Below are 10,000 nucleotides of genomic sequence, written 5' to 3'. Positions count from 1 at the left end.
GTTTGCAGAAGTAGTGTGACACATTCATGCAAGTCGTGGAAAGACTGGAAGAAACTTGTGACTGGTATTGGAAACCAGATAAGCTGCTACCGATGGTGATGGTAATGGTAATAGTGATGATAGTGACAATGACGATGATGACGACGTCGACGACAACGACGACGACGACGACGACGATGATGATGATGATGATGATGATGATGATGATGATGACGACGAGGACGACGAAGACGACGACGACGACGACGACGATGGCAATGACTAATGACAATTTTATGACATCCTATGCACATGTAGGGTTGCCCGCTACCCTTTTCCATAATATGATTGGCTGCATTTATATGTTAAGGTCATTTGACCGTCTGGAACATATCTCACCTTTTGAAAATGCCTAGGTCATCGCTTCCCCACCCACCCCCTCCCTCTTCGGCAATCAAGTCCGATTTTCCCGCCAAAAAATGCCCCATAACTTTTGATCTTGCCCTTCCTCTCCCCGTTTTTACTTTCTCGTCCCCCCTTACCGTCTTTGGCGCCGTGACCCACTTAAGATATTTCGTTCTTGTAAGTGATAATCTGTTTCCTTCAATTTAGATTATCTTGACTCAGGAAGGCCTCTATTTGTTGTGTGTCACCCCCCCCCCCGCTCGGTCGAATACATGTATGTATCTTTGTCTCCTGTATTTTTATTCACGTCAGAGACCGTGACTGCCTTCTGACACCTAAACAAGACATTACAATGTCGAAAGAGCGAAGGCTGCGTAAACATCATCAAAAATAAATCGTACGAAAATCGACTTAAGCACATGAATCTGTTTTCCCTAAAAAAGCGTAGACTCAGAGGTGACTTGATACAGGTCTTTAAGATTTTAAAGGGAATTGACAACATCAAAAGTGACCAAATTTTCACATTGAATGAGAATCAGACAAGAAACAATGGTCTCAAACTGTCCGGAAATAGATTCAATTTGGAAGTAGGTAGAAACAACTTTGCCAACCGTGTAGTTAATGAATGGAATAAACTTCCTGCACAGGTAGTGCAATGTAGTTCAGTTCGAAGCTTTAAGAATCATTTAGATAAATACCTAAGTAAGATGCTGTAATTATTATAATTTATGTTATATTATTTGTTTTTGTTTTGTTATAATTTGTCTGTCTGATTTTCATTTATTATTAGTTATATGTCAATTTATTATCATTTACTATTTACCTGTTTGTTTGTTATTCAACTATACCAATGCATTTATTTATGTATTTTAATTGTTATTTACATTGTTATAGTTTTAATTTATTATTAATATGATTTTTTTTTTTTTTTTTTTTTTTTTTTTTTTTTTTTTTTTTTTTTTTTTTTTTTTTTTTTTTTTTTTTTTTTTTTTTTTTTTTTTTTTTTTTTTTTTTTTTTTTTTGCATCCGACCTAGATATGGATCAAAAGGTCTCCTGTCGGCATGCTTTGCCTTTGTAATCCTTTGTAAAGTGCTTTGCTAAGCATAAACTGATATAATACTAAGTGTAACCATCGAAACCCTTCAATGGGATTGATGGAGGCATGTGCTCCGCCACGCCAAGAAGATCCTACGGTTTTTGTAGTACAAATGTACAAAGTATTATACATCGGGCTTTGGTTAGGACTCATTAAGCCTTCTCATAAGTAGTCATGCACGGATACATTCGTCTGCCCTTGTCCAGAGCAAAAATATCTGTGTTAGTCACACCGCGTGTTGCGGGGGAAGGTGTCACCGTGCCCAAGGAGACGCATACCCTGCTCACGTGCCATGCCCTTCCTGGGCTCGCTGCCATTAGAAAATTCCCCGAACGCGACATTAAATTTTGGCGAAGAAAAAATTCTGCTTCCTCGTCTGGTGACTGGGGACCCTTGATCACAAGGTCCTGCCCTCAAGTAAATGAAATCGTCTGGCTCTAGCCAAAACAACATCTGCAAAGGTCGTCATCGGATGGAAAACTGTAGGGGTGGAATCAATGTTTCGGTGGTAACTGGAAACGTCTTCAGGATGTTCCATTTTCATTAAACTGAACGTTTTCTTTGCGTTTGCTACCCTGTCCAGCTCGACGTTTCGCATGGAACTGAACAGAATGGATTAGCATTTGCCAAAACTTGATTAGCAAGGAAATGCAGATTTTTATTTAATTAGGTGTCTTATATCTTCTTTTTTTTTTTTAATTGACTAGATTTTTTACTCCAGAAGCCGTGATCCGTTCTCTTCCAAATCTTTTAACTTTTTTTGCACATTGGACACTTGATATTGCTTGTTATCAGTACATTCTTGTTTGTGCAATTTATACAATGCTCTCCGTTGCTTTGGACCAAGAAAGTTGATGACCTTCCGGATTCAGAGAAGTTTACCAGGATTTCGGTTAACCTTTTTCTTGACAAGGGGCCTCCACAGTTAGCTGGATCAAATCGCCTGAGGACAACTAGAATAAGATTGTTGTTCGACGAAAAAGTTTCATGGTTTTGTTTTTCAGTAGATGGGCTTCCACCTTCTCAGCTGAATAAAATCACCTGGCGGCAAGTAGAATAAGAAGGTTAGCCTGTTCAGAATGAGAGGTAGTTCACTTTTTTTCTTTTTTTGTCGTACCTAATGCCAACAGACTTTAATCAGTTTAAGGGGTAATTCTGTCACCATAGCCAAGCATCTTTTCAAATGACTTAAGCCCCAGTCACAACAAGCTCACGACCTGTTTCCGACCACCTTCGACCGAAAACCAAGCGATCGGTCGGCGACACAAAGCAACAAGGAATTGAAATGGAAAAAGTTTATGTGGTTGATAAGATGAAAATCTATGTACTGGGGACTATTCAGTGTATGTTGAATATGTCTGTCTATCAATCTATCTATTTACCTATCTTATTACCGACTACCAGCGACTTCCAAAGACTACCTGCAACTGGACGGCGACCACCTGGTCCCCGGTGACCGGAAACAGGTCGTAAGCGTGGTGTAACTGGACCCTTACCGAAAATGTGTTTTCCCTTTTTCGTTTATCTTTTTATTTTTTTATTTTCTATCTATTATTATTATTATTATTATTTTTTTTTTTTTTGTATAGTTGTGTGTTTAATGTCCATTCGCGGTCTTCCGGTTAATTTTTTTCTTGTAAATATTTTTTTCACTTGTTTATCTACATTGCGCGTTTATTTCGTATGCGGCGTCTTGCGTTATATATGTTTTGATTTTGATTTTGTTATCAATTGTTTGTTCATTTATATAGTGTGTTTATTTAATCTGCATTCTGGTTTATCATGGACCAAATGGTCTTCCATGGTTTGTATACTTCCCCATAGTAAACCATTGACCTGTTAAGAGACCTTTTCCGGTAGCCTCGTTTCGCGTGCGACCCCAATTAACTGGTAACCTCGGTTAACGGGTCAGAGCCTTTTGGCATTCAGAACGTGTTGCGGTTCCCCTCCTTGTGTAAAACGTTTCTGAGGTTCTTGTGACAGGTCGAAGACGGAGCACTACGGGAAGCGATTAAGAGATTGTCTTTATCGAAGGAGGTTAGCAGCCTCGTTAAAATAGAAGCTTGACTCGGTTATCTAAGTCACGTCTCGTTAGCCCCTGATAAGGATGGTGTGTGTGTGCTAGCCACCGTGCTGGTAAGCGATTTTAGTGGCGGCGTGTATCGATACGGGGTTCCAATAACTTCGCACGAAGTTCTCGGGACGCCACCACTACGACCACGTCCAGCGCCGTCGCCGTCGTCATGACAACGGCGAATACGACCATGACAACCATTATCACCACCATGACCACGGACACATTTCTGTTGTTCAACACCACAACCGTTATCACCGCCGTAACCCCCTGCCACTGTTATCATCGCTATCACCATCATTAACAGTGGAATTGTCACCTTTATCACCAGCTACCACCATCGCATCCACCAGTCTGCAGTTCCTTGGGGGCATTCTATCCACCGTGGCTAACAACACGGCCACCGTTGTTGTCAAAGATCGACTAGTGGTGGAAGTGAGGCGGAGAGACGGAAAGAGAACTTTGTTTTAAAGAAAAGAAAAGAAAAAGAATAGATAAATAAAGTAAGATACAATAGTTCACAACGACCACATGTACACCTTCACTCAGTCCTTACACCGACTTCTCCCGAGATGTACGTACACACACTCCTCAAACACGTACACACTCACGCAAACACGGAGTACACACACGCACAGATACGTACACATGCGTGCAAAATACACACATGTAAGCACGTACGTGTATGTAGGCATACATGCATGAGAACGCACACACACACACACACACACACACACACACACACACACACACACACACACACACACACACACACACACACACACACACACACACACACACACACACACACACACACACACACACACACAGCGCAGTGGTAGCGTTCGTGGCCCTCACTACGGCAGTCCGGGTTCGAATCCCGCCCACGGCTGAAATGATTTCAGTATCGCTGCGCTGCGAGTCGTTACTCCAACTCGTGGGAGGAGAGTTGGGTGTGTGTGCGTGTAAGGTCACAGCATTACCCATAGATTGGTCATATATGAGATCTGAGCTCTCTTTCGGGAGAGAAATAGCTGTCGATCACGAGTCCAACATATGATAAAAGACCATGGTGAATCACACACAGCACATTCATACGTACACGCACGTATATAATCACACACAAACGAGCGCGTGCGCGCAATTATTCATATACTGAAGCATATCACGTCATTATACGCTACATATATCACATTCGCACAAGTTTAACAGGAGTTGGTTCACGGTTTGTGGACACACAAAGACCAATACTTCACTCTCTTACTTTGAAGCGAACACATCGTCAGCTTTCGAAGAAAGAGAGAGCGAGAGAGAGAGAGATAAAGAAAAGAAATGTGGATTTGAGCATATCTCCAGCTTTCGAAGACCCCCCCCCAAAAAAAAAAAAAAAAAAAAGGCTTCCTGGTTGGTATTCACCAAACTCTCGCAGCCGAGTTGGTTTTGGAAGTTCGTAACAAGAACTGAACGATTTCTGCTTTCTGGTCTCGAGTTCGGCTTCCAGTATTGATGTTGACAAGACGACAGTATGGCTTGAATATGGAGTGTTTTGAGCTTCACGCTTAGGTGGGTCCACGGAATACACTCAGAAGTTCTAACATTCGAATTGGCAAAAGAAATTAAGAAATATTCTTTAGAACCCTCCCTTCCCACCTCCTTTCTTTTCTTGATAGTTGCGGATCAAAAGTCCTACGAATCCCAACAACTAGAACCCTTTAACGATAAAGGGACTCCATTGACCTGAATAAAATCGCGTGGCGCATGACAGAATGAGATTGTCGAGGTGTGAGAAGATTGTACTAGTCGCTTGTGCAGAGTTGTTGTTAGAGGTTATAGTTTACCAGCGGCTCAATCACTGTGGACAATCGCTCCCCGTTGGTATAGGGTTGGTCCCGTCCCTAGCGAAGTGGGAGAGGGTTGTGTTAGCGTGGTATGATTGTATATCATACCATTATTATCGTACATTGTAATTGTGTGTTGCTTATTTGGGGGAATTATATGTTTCCCCCTCTTTATGAAATTGTCATATGTTTTGTTGTTTGTTGTTTTATTATTTATTGTAATTATGTGTAATCATTGTGTATATTGTAATTATATTGGATATCGCAAATGCGATGCATGTCTGTTCGCGCCAAATTGGCGGCGTGGCGTCAGTTGAGAGCCAGATCTCTTTGTATACACACGCATTAGTTGTCAGTGGTATCAGAGATTACAGTGTACTTCTCACATTTTGACTTTCATTTCTTGTAGCCACCCGGTACAGGGTCAGTTTAGTTGCTACGGATAAGAATGGAATCGCCAGAGGGCAGCTTGATGAAAAGGTAGAGTCACGCGGTAAAGGTACGTTTTGCTTGGTGCAATCATTGCACAGTGATAATCGTCAAACGATTATCTAGAGCACTAACTGTTTTTGAATGGGGATGTTTTGCTTCGAGATGTAAAGTACGAGACTGGTCATTTTAACCGAACCTATCAACGCTTTTACCCAAATATGATGCCAGGTAGGATGCGCGTAACTCGGTGTTGGCTGTGGTAGGCTAATATATAATTGTACCGGCCAAAACGTACCTTTAGGAAGGGATTGAAGTTGGCACGAGAAACACTTGTACTGTATACAGCAGCACACGTACTTCCACTGGAACAAAAGATCATAGACATTATTTTTTCGTAGTCATTTATTGTTAATTGGCATTTCCAGCCTTTATGCAGCTACAGTTGAGAATGTTTCACAGAAGCTTGGGGAGATATTTTAAAATTTTCCTCTGTTTCATATTTGGCCTGATACAGTTGACAATTTATCCCAAGTCCTCCCATGAAAAAAGTCGCCGCAAATGCACAGAAAATAGAATAGAAAATAAATACTAAGTTTCTGCACAAAATTAAACTTGGTTCAAGAAAATAAATATACAGCCCATTCCTGTGCCCAGCCAGGTGTAGCATAATGCAGAATTAATACCAAACTTTCGTGTATGATATATTTAACTCCCTGCTGTGTGTTTTTTACCTTCCCCACACACACACTCTTGGGCGGATTGCGCTGGTGGTGTAATGGGAATTATGCTGGGAATCGGAGAGGAGTGCAAGATTCGAACCCACAACTAAGCGAATGTGAGACCAGCACGCTTCCGATTGCGCCACCAGGCATTCACATCAAATCACATTTCACACTGTGGTCTTCATATCACATATAACGAGTTGGTTCGCTTAACACACCACAGTATGTGCGAGTCACCAGTCTTGCATAATGTGTTGGAGTCGCAGCTTACAGCTGTTACCCTCCTGGATGAGAGCTCAAAGCTGATGTATATGGCCCTATCTATGGGTAGTGTTGCGGCCTTACACACGCGCGCGCGCGCGCACTTACACACACACACACACAACTCCTTGTCCGCCGGAGTTGGAGTTCTGGTTCGCAGTGCAGCGAATGCAGTAATTTTTACGTTGGGCAGGACTCGAACTCAGACCGCAGAATTAGTGGTCGTGCCCGGTACCACCATACCATCGAGCCGTGCATTGTACTATGCCTGAATATCTTCGTCAGAAAGGAGGAGGAGGAAGAAGAAGAAGAAGAAGAAGAAGAAGAAGAAGAAGAAGAAGAGGAAGAAGAAGAAGAACTCTCCCTCCCTAGCCTCACGCGGAGCCCCAAAAATGTAAGCTAGAGATCTCCCTCCTTAGCCTCGCGCGAAGCCCCCAAAATACGAAGAAGAGCTCTCTCTCCCTAGCCTCGCCCAGGGTCCCCCAAAATGCGCAATATTGTGCTTCATCCGGGCACCTGCCGGGATCGCAATCTATCAGACTCGAGGAGTTTTTTTTTTATGACCCCGCGCGAGAGTATCTGCGGTGTGGAGATTATCTGTAACGGGAAGTTTGTGTGACCTGAGGCAGTAATGGAGCATCAGGAAGTTCTGCCGGTCGTCTTCACACGGGGGAGTACAATGGGTGAAGGAGAACGGGCAGTGTGAGGGGAGAGTGAAGACGAAGAAAAAAGACAATGAAGATCGTGTAGTCCGTGCTCGTACTGGGAGTTCATTTTCCGAAGATATATATCGTTTTCCTACTCTCCTGTCTCTCCCCCTCCCTCTCTCTCTCTCTCCCTCTTTCTCTCTCTCTTTGCCTCTCTCTCTCTCTCTCTCTCTCTCTCTCTCTCTCTCTCTCTCTCTCTCTCTCTCTCTCTCTCTCTCTCTCTCTCTCTCTCTCTCTCTCTCTCTCTCTCTCTCTCTCTCTCTCTCTCTCTCCCCCTTTCTCTCTCTCTCTCATTCTTCCCCTTCCTCTCCCACTTCCCTCCCTCTCCCCTCCCTATCCCTCTCCCCCCACTCTCCCCTTCCCACCTCCTCTCTCTCTCTCTCTCTCTCTCTCTCTCTCTCTCTCTCTCTCTCTCTCTCTCTCTCTCTCTCTCTCTCTCTCTCTCTCTCTCTCTCTCTCTCTCTCTCCCTCTCTTCCCCTTCCTCTCCCACTTCCCTCCCTCTCCCCCTCCCTACCCCTCCCCCACTCTCCCCTTCCCTACCCCTCCCCCACTCTCCCCTTCCCACCTCCTCTCTCTCTCTCTCTCTCTCTCTCTCTCTCTCTCTCTCTCTCTCTCTCTCTCTCTCTCTCTCTCGCGCTCTCATGGAGAACTTTTTGTCTTGATTCTTTGGATTCTTCCACCGTCTGGTGATCCCCATGATTATATACATTTCTTTATCCTCCTCTTCTCTTACAGAAACTTGTTTGAAAATTATATACCTTCCCATTTCTTTTGGCAGAGGGACTTTTTATCTGGTGCATGGCTTCCCGCCTCTCTCTCTCTCTCTCTCTCTCTCTCTCTCTCTCTCTCTCTCTCTCTCTCTCTCTCTCTCTCTCTCTCTCTCTCTCTCTCTCTCTCTCTCTCTCTCTCTCTCTCCTCTCTCTCCTCTCTCTCTCTCTCTCTCTCTCTCTCTCTCTCTCTCTCTCTCTCTCTCTCTCTCTCTCTCTCTCTCTCTCCTCTCTCTCTCTCTCTCTCTCTCTCTCTCTCTCTCTCTCTCTCTCTCTCTCTCGCTCTCTCTCTCTTTTTCCTCCTTTTCTCCTTTCTTCTCCTCTTCCTCCAAATCGTTATCCTTCACCTTTTTCTTCTTCTCCTTTTTTCTTCTCTTCCTTCTCCTCCTTCTCCTCCTTCTCCTCCTTCTCCTCCTTCTCCTCCTTCTCCTCCTTCTCCTCCTTCTCCTCCTCCTCCTTCTTCTCCTCCTCCTTCTTCTCCTCCTCCTCTTCCTCCTCCTCCTCTTCCTCCTCCTTCTTCTCCTCCTCCTTCTCCTCCTCCTCCTCCTCCTCCTCCTCCTCCTCTTCCTCCTCCTTCTCCTCCTCCTTCTTCTTCTCCTCTAGCGTGAACAGAGGGGTTCGTATTATATGCCGTGATCCCATGGAGGGTTTTTATCGACCCGCTACCGCCCACCAGTTCTGGTTGGTCAGTCAGCCACGCAAGCACGCATGCACACACATGCACACACATACACACACACACACACACACACACACACACACACACACACACACACACACACACACACACACACACACACACACACACACACACACACACACACACACACAAAACACGCAACCCCATCGACTGGCACCCGGTAGCGGAGCGCATGCGCCGTGGCACGGTCACTCAGCCAACAAGAACCAAGAACACTTCATACGTCATAGTGACGTCACGGTCAGAGTACACCGGTTATCCGCAGTGCCCTGGCCTTGAACGAAGGCAGTGCCGGAAGGCAGTGGACACATGCAGTGTTTGGTAGCGATTTCTGACCTGTAGTTTAGATTTGCACCGCCACAAAGGGGCTGGCATTGCCTGCCCATCTTGTAATTATATAATTATCAATGTTTTATTTATTCACTTATTATATTTAGTTTTATTATTTATTTTTATCTTATTTATCATATTGTAATATTCATTAATTTGTTTTATTCTATTATCTGTTTATATTATCCATTTTGTTTATTAATTTGAGTATTTTATTTTATCATTATTGTTATTGTTATTATCATTTACTTATTCATTTATTTATTTACTTATTTATTATATTTGTTTATTTTCTATTTATTTATTTTTCCAATGCATTTGGCGTTGGCACTTTTGACTTGCACTGTTTGGACTCTGTTCTCTTACTTTCTTGATGATTTATGCAAGAACTCCAAGTCTATACAAGAACAAGTCAATTTGCAATGGAAAGAAAGCGAGTGATATGGCGTTTTGAGTCAAGGTACTTCGAGTGGGTAAAGTTCTCGAAATAAAGTACACAGACACAGAAAAAGAAGAAGAAGAAGAAGAATACAGTGGGAATATAACGACGGACTTGGATTATTTTATTTCGGTCATTTGACCTTGAACGAAAACTAACCTACCCCTTTCGTTCTTCAATTTCTCTCCCTCTCTCTCTCTCTCTCTCTCTCTCTCTCTCTCTCTCTATATATATATATATATATATAT

The sequence above is a fragment of the Oratosquilla oratoria genome, chromosome 34 (genome assembly GCF_046742065.1).
Source record: "Oratosquilla oratoria isolate Oo_2021 chromosome 34, ASM4674206v1, whole genome shotgun sequence".
In the NCBI taxonomy this organism is placed as follows: Eukaryota; Metazoa; Arthropoda; class Malacostraca; order Stomatopoda; family Squillidae; genus Oratosquilla; species Oratosquilla oratoria.
The sequence above is the reverse complement of the archived record's forward strand: the minus strand, read 5'-3'. Positions refer to the sequence as shown.